The sequence below is a fragment of the Silene latifolia genome, chromosome 1 (genome assembly GCF_048544455.1).
Source record: "Silene latifolia isolate original U9 population chromosome 1, ASM4854445v1, whole genome shotgun sequence".
Lineage (NCBI taxonomy): Eukaryota > Viridiplantae > Streptophyta > Magnoliopsida > Caryophyllales > Caryophyllaceae > Silene > Silene latifolia.
Window position 1 is genome coordinate 55,938,335 of NC_133526.1, and position 22,861 is coordinate 55,961,195.

General features: G+C 37.2%; 1 non-coding gene across 1 annotated transcript; it reads right to left on the minus strand.

The window, feature by feature from the left end:
• Positions 1-22,283: 22,283 nt before the first annotated feature.
• Positions 22,284-22,390, minus strand: LOC141624559 (small nucleolar RNA R71). The gene has a single exon (XR_012534370.1). It is a non-coding gene; the product is annotated as a small nucleolar RNA R71 (small nucleolar RNA).
• Between the last annotated feature and the right edge of the window lie 471 nt (positions 22,391-22,861).

The window sequence follows — 22,861 nt, forward strand, 5'->3', positions numbered from 1 at the left end:
CTTTATGTCTATGAAAACTAACATACAACCTATATGTGTCAATTTTCATGCATTTTAGTAGGTGGTTTGGTTTTAGGCGGAAAATGATTCATTAACTAGCATGTGAATGAAAAGCAATAAGAACGGTAAAACCTAAAACAAAATAAAGTCCTAGTGTGGCCTATCCTATCAAAATGAACATAAATACAACTTTGGAGTCCATCCATGGACCCGAGAAGCTTGTCTTGATGTTCCATCTTGATCCATGTAGCGGGAGTGAGCTCCAATCTCCATCTTTAGTCTTCTCAAAAATTACAATTTAAAATTAGATAATAAACCTATTTACATTCTAATTTCAAAACCGTAATAAACAAAGAAAACCAAAACGGAGATACGAGATCTCAAATTACATTAAAAATTATGTTTCCATCATTACGAAAACATAATTTGACTAAGGCCACACTAGGTATTACAAATTACAACCGATTGCAAAAATACGTAAATAAAACCATTCAACGATTCATTCAACCAAAATAAAATGCATCAACTAAAAAAAATTAAACATACAAGACATAATTCTTTAATTATGTAGATTAATTTTATCCAAACCACCTATTTAATTGATCAAATTAAGTGACAATTCCTCAATTAATCACATTAATTTTAATCTTAATTCACATTAAACTTGTAATATGAATTTAATCCAATCATTATTTTAAACTTCTTTAAAATAATTAGGTATCTTAAAATTGTGAACCGTTTCACAACAATTAATCATACATTGTAAATGTAATGTATAATTAATATTGGCCAAAAACAAAACAAAAAAAACACCTTTTTTTTCTTTGGTCTCGGCAAAAATATATAGAGAAACAAATTTTTTTTTTATATTTCAGCTCGGCCGAAAAAAAAAAAAACAGAAAACAAAATTTTTTTTTTCTTTTCTTTCGGTAATTCTTCAAAAACCGAATCAGCCCAAAAAAAATTTTCTCGGTTTTTCAGCAAAAACCGAATGAAAAATACAAAAAAAAAAATTTTTTTTATTATTTTCTGCCCTACGTGAACAGTAACAGAAACAGGAAAAAAAATTTTTACGGTTAAAAAAAACAAGAACCCTAATGCCCCCCTTTTTTTTCTTTTGCGGCAAAAATGCCCTAAAACAAAAATTCGATGAAGAAAATCGTTTATAGTTGCTATTAGAACATGGTTACCATATGAATTAATGAAACATGATTAACCGTATATGCCAAAAACTATATAGCAAAAACAATTTTTATATCATCAACATGACGATTTCATTTACATTTTAACTTAATCTGCATTAAATCAAAATCTACCAATTCTTCATATGATAATTTTAACTGATTAAAACAACAATATGAAAAATAAAAATGGAAATATCGCATCAAAACAAGAACAAAAACCGGCTGCCAAAAAAAAATTTCAATCGGCAAAAAAAAAATTTCAGCCGTGTATATTTTTTTTTCGATTCAAAAACCCTTTGTTCACATTCATTTTATGAAAATCATCAAAAATAAAATCGTGGCCTTGGCTCTGATACCACTTGTGGGATTTATCTGTATGCATCCCTTTAACTTTAAGGATTATAACGACTTTATGATGATGAATACGAGTCATAAAATAAATTACATAAACAAAATAGAAAAGGGATGAAGAATTAACCTTCGGTCCTAGCAAACTCGGCCTAAGAACAATATCGCAATGATATTCGCCTATTAGTTGCACCCAAGATGCTCCGAGAAATGCCCCTCAAATTGCTAGAATGAGATCCCCAATTTTCTGTAAAATATTAGGGTTTTTGTGTGTGTGAATTTTAATGAGAGAAATGATAGAAAAATTAGGTTAGAAAATGAGTCCACTCCCCTCTCTTAAAACTGAGTAGGTTAGAAAAATAGGGGGAGATATTTTCTTCCCTTTTTTATCATAAACGAAATATGGAGATTATTCTCCTTATTTTTTTCCGGTTTTTACAACTACCAAAATGAGGTGATTAAATCTCCTTATTTTTGGTAGTTTCCAAAATGTATATAAAGTGTATAAATTATAAATTGTCATTTAATTTATACCGTATTAATTAGTCTACACACAAATGACTTGCGATCGACTTATTAATGCTTTGGTCTGTAATCATTTATAATGACAATATCGTATAATATATATACTTCAATTATAAATATCGCATATTTACAATTAGCTAATTAAATATAACCGATTACATTTAATTACGAATTAACATATTAATTCGTCCAATCTAACATTATATACATTTAATTAAATATAACTTATTATATTCAATTTACGAATTGACAGTTAATTCGTCTCAGCTAATATTATTTAATCAGCATTAAATAATCATCTCATCAACACGTTGACTAACTGTTTAGTCATATATGGCATCAATGTGATTACATATCCATAATCACATCTCTCAAACACATCCTTTAGGTGTGACTTTTAGGGACCAGTTGATCACCGCCATCTGTATGATAATAACGTCAAACTTTCTAGCAAGCCAACCGTTATTAGGTAATCGTTAATCAACTGATAAAATACGAAGTATACCCTTGTGAACCTATAAGAGATTTATAAATGTTATCACACTAATTTGTGGAGGACACAAGCTCACACTAATTTGTGGAGGACACAAGCTCCAACAGCCAGCTCTCCCCTTTTTCTGAAAACGCGCTGATCGTTTTGTATAAATAGTGATGTTTGCGCTTCATTGTTTCATCATCCGAAACACAAAAACATCTCTACAAAACTTCTTCTTGTTCTTCTTCCACAAAAATATTTCATGGATGCTTTTGAGAATGCGTTGCGACAATGGTGCCGGTATTTGTCGCCTCCCGAAAAGTATCAACTCATTTGCATGGGAATTGGTCAATTGTTGGTGCTCCGTCAACTCAAGGAGCAACCTTCATTTCTCGAAGCATGTTCTCGGTTTTGGGATTCGAAACACCGTGTTTTCTTTTTCCCGAAGGGTGAAATTTATCCTCTTGCCGAAGAAGTTGGAGCCATTGGTGGGTGGCCGGGTTGTGTTCTGGTGCTCCCTCCGACTCGGTTGTGCTATAAGAAGAAATTCCGTTCCATGTTGGGTTTGTCGACGAGTCAAGTCAACTTCCTCCTTGTTCCTCATGGTGTGGATATGTTGGCTCTTATCAACATCTTTTCAAACCGATTAGATGTCAATGTTTCGGAGGTGGCTAGGAGAAGGGCTCTTGCCTTTTGCCTTATCCATGTATACCTCTTTGTTGATGTTTTGAAGAAGGAGGGGCCGAAATGCTATGGTAGCATGACCCTTATTCATGTGGTTGAGCAAATGGAGCATGGTAGAGATCCATCGTGGTTGGTGCTTGGCGAGATCATCCAAGCCTTGGACAAGGAAGGCTCTTGTGGAGAAGCTCCTTCGTTCGGATCCCCAAGGATCCTCCAAGTGTGGCTATTGGAGAGGCTAAGGTATGTAGAGCCTCCGGTTGATTCTTCTTCCTATTCCTTCCGTCACCTTACCATGAGGAAGAAATTGTACTCGGATAGTTTTTCTTCTACCGAGGCTTATTGGGCTGCAAGATTGGCGGAGGAGGGTGGTCCTCACATCCGTTAGGTGGTGACATGGTGTCACTTGAGTTCCTTCACGGGGTTACCCGCTTTGGGTGCAAGTCCTCGTTCTTTGATGGTGGTGGGTTTGAAGGTTGCTTCCTTCATTTATCCCGAAAGGCTCATGAGGCAAATGTGGCGTCAACAAAAGGTGCCCGCTCAAGATACCCTTGTCCAAGAGAATGTTTTTCGGAACTCCGAGATCGTGGAGGTCTTCGAAAGATGGTGGGCCACTCGGCCGCTTTGGGAGGTACCAAACCCCGTTGCCACGTCATGGTGACTCCCGTTTATGTCAAGTGGTCACGAGCTCCGTCCTTGGAAGAGAGGTCCAAATTCCGTAAGGACGAGGTTGTCGACTTGAAGTATCGAGAGGTTGGCAAGGCCAACCGTGCCTTCTTTGAGGAGTATGTTAATGGAGCTAGCCCGGATGTGATGAGACCACCAAAGAGGAGAAGCTCGGGTCCCAGGATCATGGTGGGCCGTGCATTGGCTCGTTTCGGGCCGAACATGGGGTCTTGTGCTAGACTGGAGGCCGTTGCCGTTGTAGATCTGTTGAGGATCCGTTCCGAGGAGGAAATCCGTGCTAGGCGGGCCAACAAGAAGAACAAGGGGAAGATGTATCCCGAGGGAAAAGGCAAGGGTAGAATGGAAGAGTGAAGACCTCCATTACCCACTTTATTATTATGTTGTATTATTGTTGTGAGTATTTATTATGTTGTACTAGCTAGTTATTGTGTGTTTTGTGCTAGTTTTATTATGTGAGGTGTTTTAGTTTACACCTTAGCTTTGACAAGTTGTAGACTCGTCGAGCTTTATTTGTTGTTCAAATTGTAATCACTCCCACTATTAATTAAATAAGAGGATTACCTGTGTCAAAAATTGTGAACGCTTGTTTCTTCCATCCATTTTGTAAAGGCAATTCGATTTGAATTATCCTAAACATTTGCACTTCGGAAAGTGGTATTTTTGTGAGGAAGGGATAAAGGCTTATTTTTGGTATTTTGTGGGAAAGGGGAATGTTTTTCCCTTTCTTTTCTGATGGGGATGATGTTTTGTATGTGGGTGACTTTTTTTTTTATTATAGGGATGGTTGTTTTTTTATTATGGGGATGGTTGTTTTTTTATTATGGCGATGGTTGTATCCTTCTTGTGTAAGAAAGGACTGCCTACGTATTCACCTGAAGAGGTGAAATCAAACCATGATCGTAGTTCTAAATGTTTTGTAAATTTTGATTGGGTTTTGTGGTTGTATCCCTCATGTATAAGAGGGACTGCCTACTGTAGATACCCAGTATCTGCTGAGACTCCAACAAACACCCGATGATTATCGGACTACAACATGTTTTGGAATCGCGGCGTTTGATCGACAGTTTGTGTACAACTTTACGTCAGAAAACTTAAAACGATTTCGAAAATAAAACATTTCAAAACATTTCAAAAATACCTGGAGTGTTTAATGCACGACGACAGGGTCGCAATGACACTAACTAGAGTCAAAACCGACACCGGACCCAAACCGACTCAAAAATTCAAATCCCGACTCAAACAACGAGTCAAACCGAGTCAACCACCAAAAACAAAACATTTCAAATCTTCTACCTTAAGTTTTTCCGGATTCATGTTGGTCAAGTACCAAACATGTGACTACAAAACCTAGGATAGAACAAATCATGATTGCGTTTGTTGTGAAAGTGACAAGACAACTCGAAGAAACGCGACGTGGCTCGCGCCTCTTTGAGCAGCCCAAGTGGCCACGTCGCTCAAAACTCACACAGCCACTCATTCTCCTATAAATACCCCTCAAATGCCCCCCATTTGAGACTTACGCGAGTGTCCGCCCCCTCTTTTCTCCTTTAAAATTCTCGACTCGACTTCTTAAGTCACAATCAAAACGCGCGTTTACGACCTACCGATCGTAAATACAAGCCTTACACATTGTTTGGTACCGTCATCGTGCTTTAAATCACTTGACCGACCATTTCGACCACTACACCATCACTAATATTAAAACACTCTTCTTTACTTACCAAAACGGTTTTAAACCGAGTTTTTTCCGATCAAACGAGTTGTTACACTTACGTCGTCAACTCGCCATAACCAAACATGTAAGTATGAGGGTGTAAAAATCCTCTTTTATTATGTTTTCATTTGTTTCATTACTATAACATGCTAAAACGTGCATAACATGAACCAAAACATGGAATAAACAAGCCAAAACTTATTTTTGGCCTGAGACAGAAGCCCATTAGGTCGCCAGCTTGCCCGCGCCTAAATGGGGTGTGCAGGTCAGAGATCAACCGTGTTTGTTCTCGTCATTTCCCTTTAATCCATTTTCATATTTGTAATCGGTTTTTACCATTCCCAAATATTTTCGAATCCTTTTTATTTCATGTTATTTGTTTTAACCATAAAACATTTTTCACCCTTGGTTCTTCATACCATGACGGTTAAATCCGTGTTTCGGTGATAATATTTGGTTAATGACATTTAAAAGGTATTTTAAAACCTTTTATTTCATTTCATTACATTTCTAAAAACAAACATATTAGTCACCAACACAAAGTCATCCTTGGTTCTACATACCATGCCGGATTTTAACCCGGGTACGATGATGAGTATCGACTAATTACATTCAAATGGACTTAAAACAATTAGTCCATAATTATTTTCAAAACTATTCATGTCAAGTTTGTCAAATCGAACCCGACACCGAATATTATCAAAATAATGATGATTATTCGAGTCTAGTTCTTCAAATCAACAATTGCGGTCTAAACGACCCCTTCAAATCAAACCGGGTTCAAATAACCATTTTTAACACGTTTTATAACGATTTCTAAAAAGTCAGAACACGGCACATAAACCGTGGGCTAACCCGCGCCTAAACAGGCCCTCCATTTCTCATTTTCAAAACCAGGAAGAGGCCCCTAATACCGCTGGCTGGCTCACGCCTCATGTAGCCGTCTAGTACAGGACCTGTTCCCTTTTCCAGCATGAGTCTAGGACGATCCGGTCTCCGGTTAACTCGGATATAGGACGGATCAGATGACTATCGGTTCATTCAAAACTACATTTGCAAAATGCCTTACTAAGACAAATGGATCACGTTATGCACCCTAAACCTAATACGGTGAATGGATGTTTAATTTACGTCTTGCATGTAAATCAATCATTAATCCAACTCGACATCTTATACTTGATACTTGGATTAAATTAACCGACTTAGAAAGCTCTCAAATGTTAGGTTTAAATTATTGGATGCGCATTCATGCATTTAAACCGTTTTATCAACTTTTGCATTCAACCAACCAAGATCGATCAGTAGAGGCCGCTACCGCGGACGGGATTGGGTGTCTGATTAAAGGTCTTCCCAATACGTACCTTCACCTCTTACTCAGAAACTTTGGATAGTGGACGACCTTATCCAAGGCGTACGAGAGTCATTCTAGAGATAGGATGCTAAAGAGGGACGATTTCCTTATCCTTAGTACCTATGTCAAACGCTGCTTTGTGCTTCGATTTGACCGAGGTATAAAGTGGAATTCGAACGGGTTCCAAGCATCCCACAAATGCTTGGTGGTGACTCTGAAACGATTAGAGATGTTAGGAGTCACCACCAAGCATTTGTGGGATGCTTGGAACCCCTTCGAAATCCACTTTATACCTCGGTCAAATCGAAGCACAAAGCAGCGTTTGACATAGGTACTAAAGATAAGGAAATCGTCCCTCTTTAGCATCCTATTTCTAGAATGACTCTCGTATGCCCTGGATAAGGTCGTCCACTATCCAAAGTTTCTGAGTAAGAGGTGAAGGTACGTATTAGGAAGCCCTTTAATCAGACACCCAATCCCGCCCGCGGTAGCGGCCTCTACTTATCAATCTTGGTTGGTTGAATGCAAAAGTTGATAAAACGGTTTAAATGCATGAATGCGCATCCAATAATTTAAACCTAACATGTGAGAGCTTTCTAAGTTAGTTGGTTTAATCCAAGTATCAAGTATAAGATGTCGAGTTGGATTTATGGTTGATTTGCATGCAAGACGGAAATTAAACATCCATTTACCGTATTAGGTTTATGGTGCATAACGTGATCCATTTGTCTTAGTAAAGCATTTTGCAAACATGATTTTGAATGAGCAAATAGTCGTCTGATCCATCCTATATGCGGGCTAACCGGAGTCGGGATCGTCCTAGACTAAAGCTGGAAGGGGAACAAACCCTGCACCAGGCAGCCATATGAGGCGCGAGCCTGATGGCGATGCAAGGGGTCTCCCCAGGTTTTGAAAATGAGAATTGAAAGGCCTGTTTTAGGCGTTGGTCAACCTACGGTGATATATCGTATCCTGACCTTTTGAAAAGTGTTTATAAAACGTATTGAAAAGTGGGTATTTGACCCGATTTGTTGATTTGAGGAACGAGACTCGAATAATCATCATTATTTTGATAATATTCGGTGTCGGGTTCGACTTTGACAAACTTGACATGAATAGTTTTGAAATGATTATGAACTAATTGTTTTAAGTTCATTTGAATGTAATTAGTCGATACTCATCATCGTACCCGGGTTAAAATCCGGCATGGTATGTAGAACCAAGGATGACTTTGTGTTGGTGACTAATTTGCTTGTTTTGAAAATGTAAAGAAATAATGAAAGGCTTTAAAATACCTCCCAAAAATGAAATAAAAGGCTTAAAAATACCTTTTAAATGTTATTAAACAAATATTATGACCGAAACACGGATTTAACCGTCATGGTATGAGGAACCAAGGGTGAAAAATGTTTTATGGTTAAAACAAATGAAATAAAATAAAAAATATTTGAAATGGTAAAAACTGATTACAAATATGAAAATGAATTAAAGGGAAATGACGAGAACAAATACGGTTGAGTTCTGACCTGGACACCCCATTGAGGCGCGAGCAAGCCGGCGAACCAAAGGGCTTCTGTCTCAGGCCAAAAATCAGTTTTGGCTCGTTTATTCCATGTTTTGGTTCATGTTATGCATGTTTTAGCATGTTATAGTCATGAAACAAATAAAAACATGATAAAAGAAGGATTTTTACACCCTCATACTTACATGCTAGGTTATGGCGAGTGACCGACGTAAGTGTAACAACTCGTTTAGTCGGAAAAAACTCGGTTTAAAACCGTTTTGGTAAGTAAAAAGAGTGTTTTAAGATTAGTGACGGTGTAGTGGTCGAAGTGGTCGGTCAAGTGATTTAATGCACGATGACGGTACCAAACAATGTGTAAGGCTTATATTTACGATCGGTAGGTCGTAAATACGCGTCGGATTGTGACTTAAGAAGTCGAGTCGAGAATTTTAAGGGAGAAAAGAGGGGGCGGACACTCGCGTGAGTTCTCAAATGGGGGCATTTGAGGGGTATTTATAGGAAAATGAGTGGTTGTGTTAGTTTTGAGTGACGTGGCCACCTGGGCTGCTCAAAGAGGCGCGAGCCACGTCGCGGGTCTTCGAGGTATCTTGTCGCTTTCACACAAGAGTAATCATGATTTGTTCTATCCTAGGATTTGTAGTCATATGTTTGGTACTTGACCATTCATAAATCCGGGAAATCTTAGCATAGAAGGCTTTGAATGTTTGTTTTTTGTGGTTGACTCGATTTTGACTCGTTGTTGGAGTCGGGATTTGAATTTTTGAGTCGGTTTTTGGTCCGGTGTCGGTTTTGACTCTAGTTAGTGTCATTACGACCCCGTCGTCGTGCATTAAACACTCCAGGTATTTTTGAAATGTTTTGAAATGTTTTATTTTCGAAACCGTTTTAAGTTTTCCGACGTAAAATTGCACACAAATTGTCGATCAAACGTCGCGATTCCAAAGCATGTTATAGTCCGATAATCATCGGGTGTTTGTTGGAGTCTCAGTAGATACTGGGTATCTGCACCGCCTCGCGTCGCCATAGTCGTCAGGTTGTAATCTTCGATTGACCTGTTGGCTATACTTTGACTTTCGCCTTTTCCCAAGCCTTAGTCAAAGTAGGGGCTCTGTAGATACCTCATTTCTGCACCTCCCGCAAACCACCCGGTGATGATTGGGCTGCATGTTTGGTATACGGAACGATTTGTGATAGTTCGTAAGTTTATCGTCAAGTGATCGCTCAAACACTTGTGTCTACCTCTTAATTATCATCTACATGCCGATACGGTCATTTTGGCAGTAATTAGAGTACATTTGGAGTCCAGGTCAAAAAAACCCGTCTTCATTTTCTAATAACCGAGTCAGAATGTTCTAGAATGTTCCGAATATTTCTATTCCATATTTTCCAATCTTTTGATCTTTGGTAAAATATCTCCCGTAATATTCACACAAAATATTAAGGAAACGAGATTAATCCGCTATTCCATAATAGAAACGCGGAAATCTTTCTTCCGCAGGAGGAAACCACTGAGGCAAGGACGCAGCAAGTGTTGTGCCTCTTCCAAGGGACGCAGTTGTTGGAATATGTGTCCTCCGACAATAATGCGATCACGACTGTTGATCATGATGATCACATGTTTAAGTCTCATTAAAATGAATACAATTGGGAAGTAATATTATTCTTCGTCAACCGGTCAACATATATCGGTAATGATTGGTGACTAGAGTTTGACATTCACTTGTCGTGTGACGGTGGTGATCGATTGACCCCCTAGGTCATACCTAAAGGGCGACACTCTTAATTGATTATTTAATTAATCGTATAATGTTACGAGTTAATTAAATTACTTGAAAATTGACGGACGATTTTGGAAGTAAAATTTACGTATCATATTGAAATGTGATTAAATAAGATACGGTCTGAGTAATTAAATTGTATAATTACTCGGATGAAATAAATTGTTTAATGTAACAATTAAATTTGAATGAATTGATATAAATACAATCTGTTGTGATTTATAAATGGTAAAATATTTTGGCACAAGTAATTATGAAATTACTAAGTCATTTTTGTATGTGACGTATTTTTATTAATACGTTGATTTTTAATATGTTAAAAATACATAACAAATTTATGTCTCACATGACATGTGACATATTGACAATTGACAAAATAATATGGAATCCATATTATGTCAAAATGCCGAAATAATGGAGGAGCATTAGGCTAGAATTATGTTTATATTTAAAATGGAAAACATAATGATGAAAAAAGCTATTATAGCCATGCAACCCTATTCATCTTGTGAAGACAAATATGGGCATGCATTGGCTCTCCTTCTCCTCCACTCCCACCGGTTTTGGGAAGAGAAAAATCCTAGTGATTTTTCTTCTTATTTTACCTATTATTCACTTAGAGAAAAACTAGTGAATTAATTATTCTTATTCATCTAAAATAAGAGTTTTAGAAAGAGAAAATATCCTCCATAATCTCTCCTCTCCTACCCGGTTTTAGGAGCATAAAACCAAATAATTTTTGGTTCAATTTTTCATAAGATTAATACTATACTAGTATTTGTAATATTAATCAAATTAAGAGAAGCCTTGGGTATAATACATAGGGAGAGATCTTATACTTAGATCTTTGTTCTTCCATAAGGATAAGCTCAAGAACAAGAGAGAAAGGTGATCTCTTTTGTGCCCTCTAAACCGAAATACTACAATGTAAGGACATTATTTCTCTTCTCTTTTATTAATGTTTGCATGCATAAAATCCGTTTTAATTTTATGATAAATTAATTAGACATATATGAGTATGTTAAATATGTATATAGATCTACATTTCCTTCAATCGGTATCATGGGCCACGGTTGTTTGCATGCAAATTGGTTAAAAGTTTTTCCGAGTTATATGAATAACAAAATAAAACTTGTAAAATTTGTGTTATTATGATATATCACGAAATAATTACATGCATGTTAATATTTCTGGTCCTAAAGTGTTTTAGGATATTTTGGTTAATTTTTCGGATTTTTATTGTTCATAATCTACAATAATGGCATTTAAATGTGATTTTATGAGTAAAAATGTCATTTTTGGTCTAAAAATAGCTATACTTCGAATTTTCACTTGGTTTTTGGATATGTTGTTACATATATTATTTTGAGATAACCTGCAAATTTTCATAATTTTTGCACTTGTTATGCTCGAAAAATGAATTTTTCATTATTAAATTCGGATTTAAGAGAAAAATAGGTTAATATGAGTTAAATTTCGAATCTGGTCATAGAAAATTCATATGTTGTTACATGCAATTTTACAAGATGTGTGTAAAATAATTGGCTATAAAGAAGTCATTTAGCATGATTTATGAATTTTTGAAGAAAAATTAGCATAAATAGTGACATTATTAGTGTAAAATTAATAAAACATAATCTATGACTTAGGAAAAACGTCTAATGTTGCATTTTATTATATTTTTCAGATCTAAAATGAAAAGTTAATGAAAATAATTTTTCCATGTTTTTATGATTATTTAATTAAATATCGATAAACCGCAACATTGTTTTTCCGGAAAATTTTCGAAATTTTTAACCTAAGATTTTGAACATTATGAGTGTCATGGAATTTTTCCAGAATGCTCATGAATTTAAATTTCAAATTTTGAATTTAATTGAAATTTTGTGATTTATTTGAAGTTTAATAGCTTATTTTTGTAATTTTGGTCCATTCATGAACAAATTTGTAAATAAAAGTTAATTATGGTCAAATTATTAGTGAAGACTATATTTTGAGTCCTAAGAGGTTAGGGTAATTAACTCATGCATAAATATGAGTTTATGCATTTTTGTGATTATAAAATGTTGAAATCACGCAAATCCGTAAAAACCGAGTAATATACGATATTGGCTAATTAAAAGGCGATTTAGCATAAAAATTGAGCATGTTTATACATATTATAATGCTGCATTTTCTTATGATTGTCATAATTTTAATTTATGTAATTTTGAATTATGTAATTTTACTTAGTATGGCCTTAGATTTTAATTGGTATTTCCCGAAATGTATGGGAATATCGATTCGGTTGTAATTTTTATTGTGATCTCGTATCACCGTTTTGTAATTTAATAGATTTATTTTATTTTAGTTACGAATGTATAATAGGAAATTATGTAATTTATTATGTAATTTTACTCATTCCGGAGTTCCAAAAGACGGATTTCTTCAAGAATGGCGATACATAAAGACGGTGTTACCTCGAGATGCGTGCCACAACCGAAGTTCAAGGGACCAATGGAGTTGGTTTCCGAATATGTAATAGATTAATAGTTTTTCTATTTTAGGAAAGGCCATACTAGGATTTATTTATCTTTATGCTTGCATTTTATTTTATGTCACATGCATCGCTAAATCGCCATAACTAAAACATGCATCCTTATTTTATCGAGTTTTTCGACCGTGTCAATTCGAATTATCGTAGTTCACCGCTTTAGTTCACTTAAAACGTGATAGATAATAAATTGACATGACCTCTCGCTAAAACAATCAATTGAGACATAGCCTTACCAAATAGTAGAAACCATGAAAACCTATTTCGTGAGGGAGTGCACTCGGCCACACCGGGGTACAAACCTTGTTACGTAAGGGAAGTGGGTGATAAATGTCTATCCACCGAATTCATGTTAATAAGGGGTATTTCGGCACACCGTGCCCTAAGTTGATATGGGTTTGGATAATGGACACATTTATTCGAAATTTGGGTTGTACTCAACGAAAGTATTCACGACGATTTCCGGATGTGTTTCGGGCTAGAGATGAATATTAATGTAAATATCATCGACCAAGAGTTCTAAGAGTAGAATCGATTAAAAGGTTAATCCACCGAGTTATGTTAATAAGGGGTATTTCGGCACACCGTGCCCTAAGTTAATATGAATTTGGATCTTGGAATCATTTCATATAGTTGGGTAGAGGTCACTATATAAATGTTCATATCTTGTTAAATTTGCAAGTATGATTTAAAAGGACAAATGTTAATATTTCCTTTCCTCCATATTTGTAGTGCAATGAATCCATCATATGCTACCGCACCCATTACTATTGAGTCATATCACCATGTTCTTGACGACGTATGCTCCAACAATAATTTCGATACAACTAGAGAACTTCATTTCGGGATAGGTTCGGATGGAAACCTTAATTTCATCACTTCTTCCAAACCACCCACTACTACTAGACCTCGTATGAGTCCGTCTCAGGAAGACTACCTCATACGATCTATAGGGTCTTTGTCTCTGGAAGATAAAGATGCCAAAGCTAGTGGGAGCTCTAGCAATCAAGTTCTTGCGTCAAAGGGCAAGAGGTTCAAGAAGAAGGGAAAGAAAGTCAAGAACTTCAAGCAAGTTAATGATGAGTGCCATTATTGCTATGGCATGGGACATTGGCTAAGGAATTGCCCTATGTATTTGCGAAATATAAGGGAGGGACTCATTACTCCAAAAGGTACAATTCCTAAAGAAATTTATGTTATTGATATAAATTATACTTCCACTACGACATGGGTACTAGATACCGGTTGTGGTTCTCACCTTTGTAATCATTTACAGGGTTTAAGAGATGTGGAGAAGCTTAGCAAAGGAGATGTGGATCTTCGACTTGGAAATGGAGCTCGGGTAGCGGCCGAATCCAAAGGAACTTATGTTCTAGCTTTGCCAAACGGTTTTGAGTTGTATTTGCATAATTGTTTTTATGTTCCTACGCTCTCTAAAAACATTATTTCAATCGCCATGCTAGACATGGACGGTTTTTGTTTTGTCATTAAGAACAATCGTTGCTCTATTTCTAGGAATGATTTGGTTATAGGCCAAGCTTCCTCAATCAATGGCATATACATTTTAGAGACCTCAAATCCGACAAATGATATTTATAACATACAATCAAAGAAACTCAAAACAAGTGACCCAAGTGAAGCGTTCATTTGGCATTGTCGATTAGGTCACATAAACGAGAATCGCATCAAAAGATTAATTTCGACTAATGTGATTACACCATTTGATTACCAATCATTTGGTACATGCGAATATTGCCTACTTGGCAAAATGACTCGTAATCCTTTTAGCGGTAAAGGGACACGAGCTAGTGAGCTATTGGGACTCATACACACCGATGTATGTGGACCAATGACTATCACCGCTCGTGGTAATTATGACTACTTCATAACCTTCACCGATGATTTAAGTAGATATGGGTATATCTATTTAATGAAACATAAGAGTGAAGCGTTTGAGAAATTCAAGGAATTTCAAAACGCGAGTAGAGAACCAATTGAACAAAAAGATTAAGGCACTACGATCCGATCGTGGTGGAGAATACCTTAGCCTTGAATTTGATTCACACTTGAAAAGTCGTGGTATTATATCACAACTTACTCCACCCGGAACACCACAACTAAATGGTGTTGCCGAAAGGAGAAATCGAACCTTACTTGATATGGTTCGATCCATGATGAGTCAAACCGAGTTACCAAACTCGTTTTGGGGATTTGCAATTCAAACCGCAATAAAATCTTTGAACGTAAGCCCAACCAAAGCAACTGAAAAGACTCCATATGAGATATGGAAAGAAAAGGTTCCAAATCTATCCCATATGAAAATTTGGGGTTGTGATGCTTATGTCAAAATTAGAAATGACAACAAGTTGGCACCACGATCCGAAAAATGCATTTTTGTAGGTTATCCCATGGCCTCACGAGGCTATTACTTCTATAAGCCTCAAGAGAACAAAGTGTTTGTGTCTCGCGATGCTGTCTTCCTAGAAAGTGATTTTATTTCTAGGAGACAGAGTGGGAGAAATTTTGAACTTGATGAAGTTCATGAGCCACAAACCGAGATAGAGGCGCAAGAAGAAGTTCCTTCGTCGTCTAATACGGTTATTCTTCCTCTTCTTAGAAGAACGGGCCGTGTTTCACGTCATCCGGATCGGTATGTGGGACTTATCGAGGAAGATGGAACACTTGATGTGTTGCTTATAGAGAGTGACGAGCCCGCTACCTACAAGACCGCAATCTCTAGTCCTAATTCCAACTTATGGCTTGAAGCCATGAAGTCCGAAATGGATTCTATGCTTGAAAACCAAGTTTGGGACTTGGTAGATTTGCCTAAAGGGGCAAGACCCCTTCAATGCAAATGGATATTCAAAGTCAAGAATGGCATAGAAGGACATGACGATGTCTACAAAGCTAGGCTAGTGGCAAAAGGATTTACCCAAGTCCAAGGTCTCCATTATGATGAGACATTCGCCCCCGTAGCCATGCTAAGATCCATACGGATTTTGTTAGCGATTGCCGCATTTCATGATTATGAAATATGGCAAATGGATGTCAAAACCGCTTTTCTAAATGGGCATTTAGAGGAGGAGGTGTACATGATACAACCCGAAGGTTTTGTTGATTCTAAAAATCCTAACAAAGTGTGCAAGCTTAAGAGATCCATTTATGGTCTTAAGCAAGCATCTAGAAGTTGGAATCATCGATTCAATCATGTTATAAAAGAAAATGGTTTCACTCGAAATGTTGAGGAACCATGTTTATACATGAAATTCAGTGGGAGCAATGTTGTGTTCCTAATCTTGTATGTCGATGACATACTACTCATTGGAAATGATATTCCAATGTTGTCTTCCATTAAGAAGTGGTTAGGTAACCACTTCCAAATGAAGGATTTAGGAGAGGCACAACGCATATTAGGTATCCGGATCTATAGAGATAGACCCAAAAGGATATTGGCACTAAGTCAAGAGTCTTATGTTGATAAGATTCTTCGACGATTCAGCATGGACAAATCCAAAAGGGGTTTGGTACCTATGGTAACCGGAACGATATTGAGCAGGACTCAATGTCCCTCCGAACCCCATGATGTTGAACGCATGAAGTTGATCCCTTACGCTTCCGCTGTTGGATCAATCATGTATGCCATGATATGCACACGTCCTGATGTCTCGTATGCCTTGAGCATGACGAGTAGATATCAAGGAAATCCAGGTGAGAGTCACTGGATTGCTGTCAAGAACATCCTTAAGTACTTGAGAAGAACTAAGGACTCTATCCTTGTGTTTGGAGGAGACACTGAGTTGCGTGTTACGGGATACACGGACTCAAGTTTTCAAACAGATAGAGATGACATGAAATCACAAGTTGGTTTTGTTTTCATGCTCAATGGTGGTGCCGTAAATGTGGAGAAGCTTCAAGGAAGTCAGAATCATGCGGATTCAACAACGGAGGCTGAGTACATAGCAAAGATCGAGGGCGCCAAGGAAGCAATGTGGATCAAGCAATTCACGGAAGGTCTAAAAGTAGTACCTACCGCCGATGATCCCATCACTCTCTATTGTGATAATAGTGGGACGATCTTCCAAGCTAAGGAGCCAAGTCTCTAGTAATAGATCTAGACATGTACTTAGAAAATATCATGTAATAAGAGATTTCATTGAAAGAAAGGAAATTGCGATTTGTAAGGTTGGGACGGATGACAACATAGCCGATCCGCTCACCAAGCCTTTATCGCAGGCTAAGCATGATGGGCATGTTACGTCCATGGGACTTAAACGTGTACCAAATTTCTGTTAGATTTTGAAATGAAATAAAAGTGTTGTTTTTGTTCATGTTCATAATCACATTTGTCTTTTATCTTTAATTTATACTTTGTTACATCCAAACGGGTTGTAGAGACAAATTGAACCCCGTTAAAGTGAACACGGATTAACATAGTATTTGCCCATAGTCACTTGTATGAGGTGACATCTCGAAGTGACTAGAGTGTGAGGCGATTGATGGCAAGTTCAAGTGCCATAGAGTCATGTGAGATGACTACTCGATCACATAGGCATCTATTAAGAACATTTTGTCGGGCCTAATGACCGCTTATAGAGTTATGGCAAATTTATATAGCCTGGTCGTGGCAAGAGCTACTATAGTATTCAAATGAGTCGATTCTTTTGACTAAAGACTATTCGCTTAAGATGGCACGATTTCATTAACTTTGATTTGTGTTACTACGACCTTCGTAAATGGGGTCAAATGGGCATATTTTGGGTTATGATGGTGTGGCTAGTCGAAGGGAATGAGTGCGATAGGAATTGTCCACCCCTAGTCGGGGTTATAACAATATCTCGGGGCCACTCGAGGAGTAATGAATCGGAAATGCGTGGCCACGCTCGGAAGGTATCCAGGTGTGGATAAATCCGGTCAATCGCTTATTCTCCGGATCGAGGAAACCACTCTCGATATGATCACTTGCAAGTACGATCTGAAAGACACCTTGCATTAAGTGGGAGATAGTAATAGGACAAGAGAATTGGTGACGCACACTTGTCGAGGACAAGTGGGAGATTGTTGGAATATGTGTCCTCCGACAATAATGCGATCACGACTGTTGATCATGATGATCACATGTTTAAGTCTCATTAAAATGAATACAATTGGGAAGTAATATTATTCTTGTCAACCGGTCAACATATATCGGTAATGATTGGCTGACTAGAGTTTGACATTACTGTCGTGTGACGGTGGTGATCAGTTGACCCCCTAGGTCATACCTAAAGGGCGACACTCTTAATTGATTATTTAATTAAATTACTTGAAAATTGACGGACGATTTTGGAAGTAAAATTTACGTATCATATTGAAATGTGATTAAATAAGATACGGTCTGAGTAATTAAATTGTATAATTACTCGGATGAAATAAATTGTTTAATGTAACAATTAAATTTGAATGAATTGATATAAATACAATCTGTTGTGATTTATAAATGGTAAAATATTTTGGCACAAGTAATTATGAAATTACTAAGTCATTTTTGTATGTGACGTATTTTTATTAATACGTTGATTTTTAATATGTTAAAAATACATAACAAATTTATGTCACACATGACATGTGACATATTGACAATTGACAAAATAATATGGAATCCATATTATGTCAAAATGCCGAAATAATGGAGGAGCATTAGGCTAGAATTATGTTTATATTTAAAATGGAAAACATAATGATGAAAAAAGCTATTATAGCCATGCAACCCTATTCATCTTGTGAAGACAAATATGGGCATGCATTGGCTCTCCTTCTCCTCCACTCCCACCGGTTTTGGGAAGAGAAAAATCCTAGTGATTTTTCTTCTTATTTTACCTATTATTCACTTAGAGAAAAACTAGTGAATTAATTATTCTTATTCATCTAAAATAAGAGTTTTAGAAAGAGAAAATATCCTCCATAATCTCTCCTCTCCTACCCGGTTTTAGGAGCATAAAACCAAATAATTTTTGGTTCAATTTTTCATAAGATTAATACTATACTAGTATTTGTAATATTAATCAAATTAAGAGAAGCCTTGGGTATAATACATAGGGAGAGATCTTATACTTAGATCTTTGTTCTTCCATAAGGATAAGCTCAAGAACAAGAGAGAAAGGTGATCTCTTTTGTGCCCTCTAAACCGAAATACTACAATGTAAGGACATTATTTCTCTTCTCTTTTATTAATGTTTGCATGCATGAAATCCGTTTTAATTTTATGACAAATTAATTAGACATATATGAGTATGTTAAATATGTATATAGATCTACATTTCCTTCAGCAGTGCCTGCTGTGCCTCTTCCTCAGTCCTTTTCTGCGTATTTTTCGTATCTTTTCGAGATTCACTTCCAAAGTTTCTCCGAAAACCCTAGTTCTCCGTGTGATTAGCATAAATAGAGACCTTCGGTCTCACATATTTCTCACGCGAGTGTCCGTCCTTCTCTTCTCCCTTTGCATTCTAGACCACGTTCTTACTTTTTGGCGTCTACGTGCTTGAACTTTCGACCACGTAAGCTCGGATCTTTCTGAGTACCAGCTCGTTTTGCATGACCGACCAATTTGACCAACTCCACATCAATCAACTTTAATCAATCTTATTCGTTTTCCTCCTAGAGGGCACTTACGTCGTACATTCGATTCGAGCATCACTAAACGTTAACTTAGTTCATCTCGTTTCGTCAAACATGTAAGTCTGAGGGTGTAAATCCTTCTTTTGTTTATTGTTCTTTATTATCGTAATTAATATTGTAAGATTTATGTCGAAAGTATTCTTAAAACCGATTTTTAAAACCTTATTTCAAAACCCTTTTTACGGATTATCAGAAGACAACCGTCGAGAAAGGATGCAGCAACTGCTGTGCCTCTTCGAAAGGATGCAGCACCTGTTGCGCCTCTTCGTGAGGCTGCCGCGGTTCTTGCTTCCTTTCTTCTTCCTTCGTCTTTTGTTCGTCCTTTTGTTTTTCGCTTTGTTATTAATTGTTTATTGTTTCACTAACATAATGATGTGACCATAATTAGAGCATATTTAGTCCCCGAATTAGCCTTGTTCCCATGCTTTTTAGTACATATTTGGGTCATTTATTGTCTTTAGTTCTTTGTTTTGCATATTCTTTGAGGTTTTGTGTCCTTGGTAGGAAAGGAGTGCAAACCTTGCATTTTCATGGCAAAATGAGACTAAATTGATTGAATTCAATGACCAAGCATCAAGGAGAGACAAGATTAGAAGGCCTTTGTACATATTACAGTAGTTGGGCAATGATGAGGAAAGATCCTTGCATCCCCAAGGAAATCCCCAAGGATTTTATGAAGAAAAGGGAAGAAAAGAAGAAGAAACAAGTCTGAGCAGCAATCCGTGCGGATTGCCAAGAAGACGCCCGTCCCCAGCACTACAATCCGTGCGTCTTCTACCAAAGACGCCCGGGCAGCAGCCACCAGAAGACGCCCGTCTTCTCCCAAAGACGCCCGGGCAGAGACACAGGAATCCGGCCGTCCCGAGCCTAAGACGCACGGATTCCAAGGCAGCGCAAATTCGTTTCTTCAAGCTTCAAGAAAGATGCCCATCCTTCAGAAAATACCGGCGTTTCCCTAAGTAGGGACTTAATCGTCATTTAAGCCCTTAGTTAACCCTAATGCATCCACCTAATTTCCACTATAAATACCCCATTAGTCTAATTGGAAGAGCATGTTCTTCTTATCAATTCTTAGAGTAGTTAATATCAATCAAATCTCTCTTTAGTTTTGTAATCAACAATTAATCAAGTTTTAATACAACTTTTATTTCCTTAATCTCTCTCTTGTTCATCCTTTATTTTGGGTAATTGAAGATTATTTGGGTTATTATTGGGAGATTGACAACCTCTCAATCAAGCATCAAGTACTTCTTTTATTCTTTGCTTTATTATTGGAATCATTAGTAGGTATAATTCTCTTAATCCCTTTTTAATTATTGTTAATTACTTTCATTTATTCATCATGTTTTACTTTGTTGGTATGATTGACAACCTTGCTAGCATGATCAACATGATAATGAGTGAATAGTGACCTAGCTAGGGTTAATGGGTAATTAGGGGAAACCAACATGGGGAATGATTCAAGCTTAAATTAATATGCTTTCATGGTTTATTTGCTTGCTTGTTTTAATCTCAACTCATGCACATGTTATGTTTGATGAAATGCGAGCCTATGAATCCTTGCATTTTTTACCCATCACCTATCTTTTCAATGAGACTTGTAAGACATAAACCAACTCGAGTCTCATTAGACCATGCATGTTGTTGAGTAGGAAAGACTAAGTCGACTTGTAGGTGTTGTACAATCTAATCGATTCGGCTCCGGGACCCAAACTTTCCTAGGATTGTAAGATATAACCCAACTCAATCCATCACAATAATAATTGCTTGCTTATAATTTGAGAACATGTTTGTATGATCAATTCCCATGAATCCCCTATGACCCCATGACACCCTAGTGCTTTTTATCAATTGTTTACAACCCTTTTAGTTCATCTTGCTTGTTTATTTTCATTGCTATTTAGTTTAGTGACCTTCTACATCAACCCAAATTGTGACACCACTAGTTTCAATAGAAATCTCATCTCAATTCCCGTCCCTTGGGATCCGACCTTTACTTGCCTCTTTACTAATTGTAGAGTTGTTTGTGAAGTTATAAATTGTGTTTTAGTCTAGGTGCTACCAACGACAATTGTTCCGAAAAATAGAATATAGCTCCGACATCCGACCAAAAAATGGCGCGGTTGCCGGGGACGGTGTTAACTTGATTTAGATTTTCTTATATTGTTATTAGTTTGTGTCTTTCTTTGCCTTGGGGAAGTAAAACTCCTCAAGGTTTGTTCTAATTGTTTTCGAGTTGTTTGATATTTTGCATGTCTAGAAGGTCACAAGGTGATTTGTTACCTTTTGATCGTGAAATTGAAAGAACTTTGATAACTAATAGAAGACTTGCTAGGAGAAATTTGAGAGGTATTAGTGAGGTTGTAGATATTCAACCAAATATTGAGTTCATCAACCCTTTTGCAAGAGAAGGTGAGGAGAACTCAACACAAAATACCACACAAAATCAACCCACAATGCCTAAGTTTTCATCACATTCCGTACCCACCGAGGAGAACCTACCCAATGGTACTCCCACACCACAACATTTGACCGGAAATTTTATTGCTAAATCCGCCTTTATCCAATTAGTCGAAAGGAGCCAATTTGGGGGGATGCCTAGTGAAGACCCTCATTCTCATATGGAGACCTTTTGTGACTATTGTGATGCGATTTCTCAAACCGGTGTAACTCAAGACCAAATTCGATGGGTCTTATTTCCTTTTTCTCTAATTGGCACCGCGAAACAATGGTTGAAGGGCCTTGATAAGGCCACTCTCGGAATTGATTTTTGGAAGAAGTTGGCTCTAGCTTTCTACAAAAAATTCTACCCACCGGAAAAGACTAACATGCTAAGAGCTCAAATTACGGGTTTTGAGCAAAGGGATGAAGAATCTTTGTATGAAGCTTGGGAGCGGTTCAAGGGAATTTGTCGCCCGTGTCCTCATCATGGACTTAGCGAGTGGTTCTTGGTACAACAATTTTGGAACGGTCTATATGAAGATTCAAGGAACATTCTCAACATGGGATCAAATGGAATGTTCACCGAAGTTGATGACAATCAAACTTGGAACAAGATTGAGGAAATGGCGGTCCATAACTCACAATATAGTAGACCTCGCAAGGCTACTAGAGGAGGAAAGCATGAAGTGGACTCCGTTACTCAATTGGGTGCTCAACTTAGTGCTCACATTGACACAATCAATTTGAAGTTTGAAAAAGCTATGGCTAGACTTGAAGAAGCCTCAAAATCACCAAAGCATCATGTTAATGCCATGACGGCATCTTCATCAATCCCAAGTGGGATATGTGAGAATTGTGGAACTTTGGGACATGACCAAAGTGAATGTAGGGGAACAAATGAACAAGTAAATGCTTTCCAAGCATACAAGAGTGGTACCCCTTATTCCAACTATTACAATGAAAA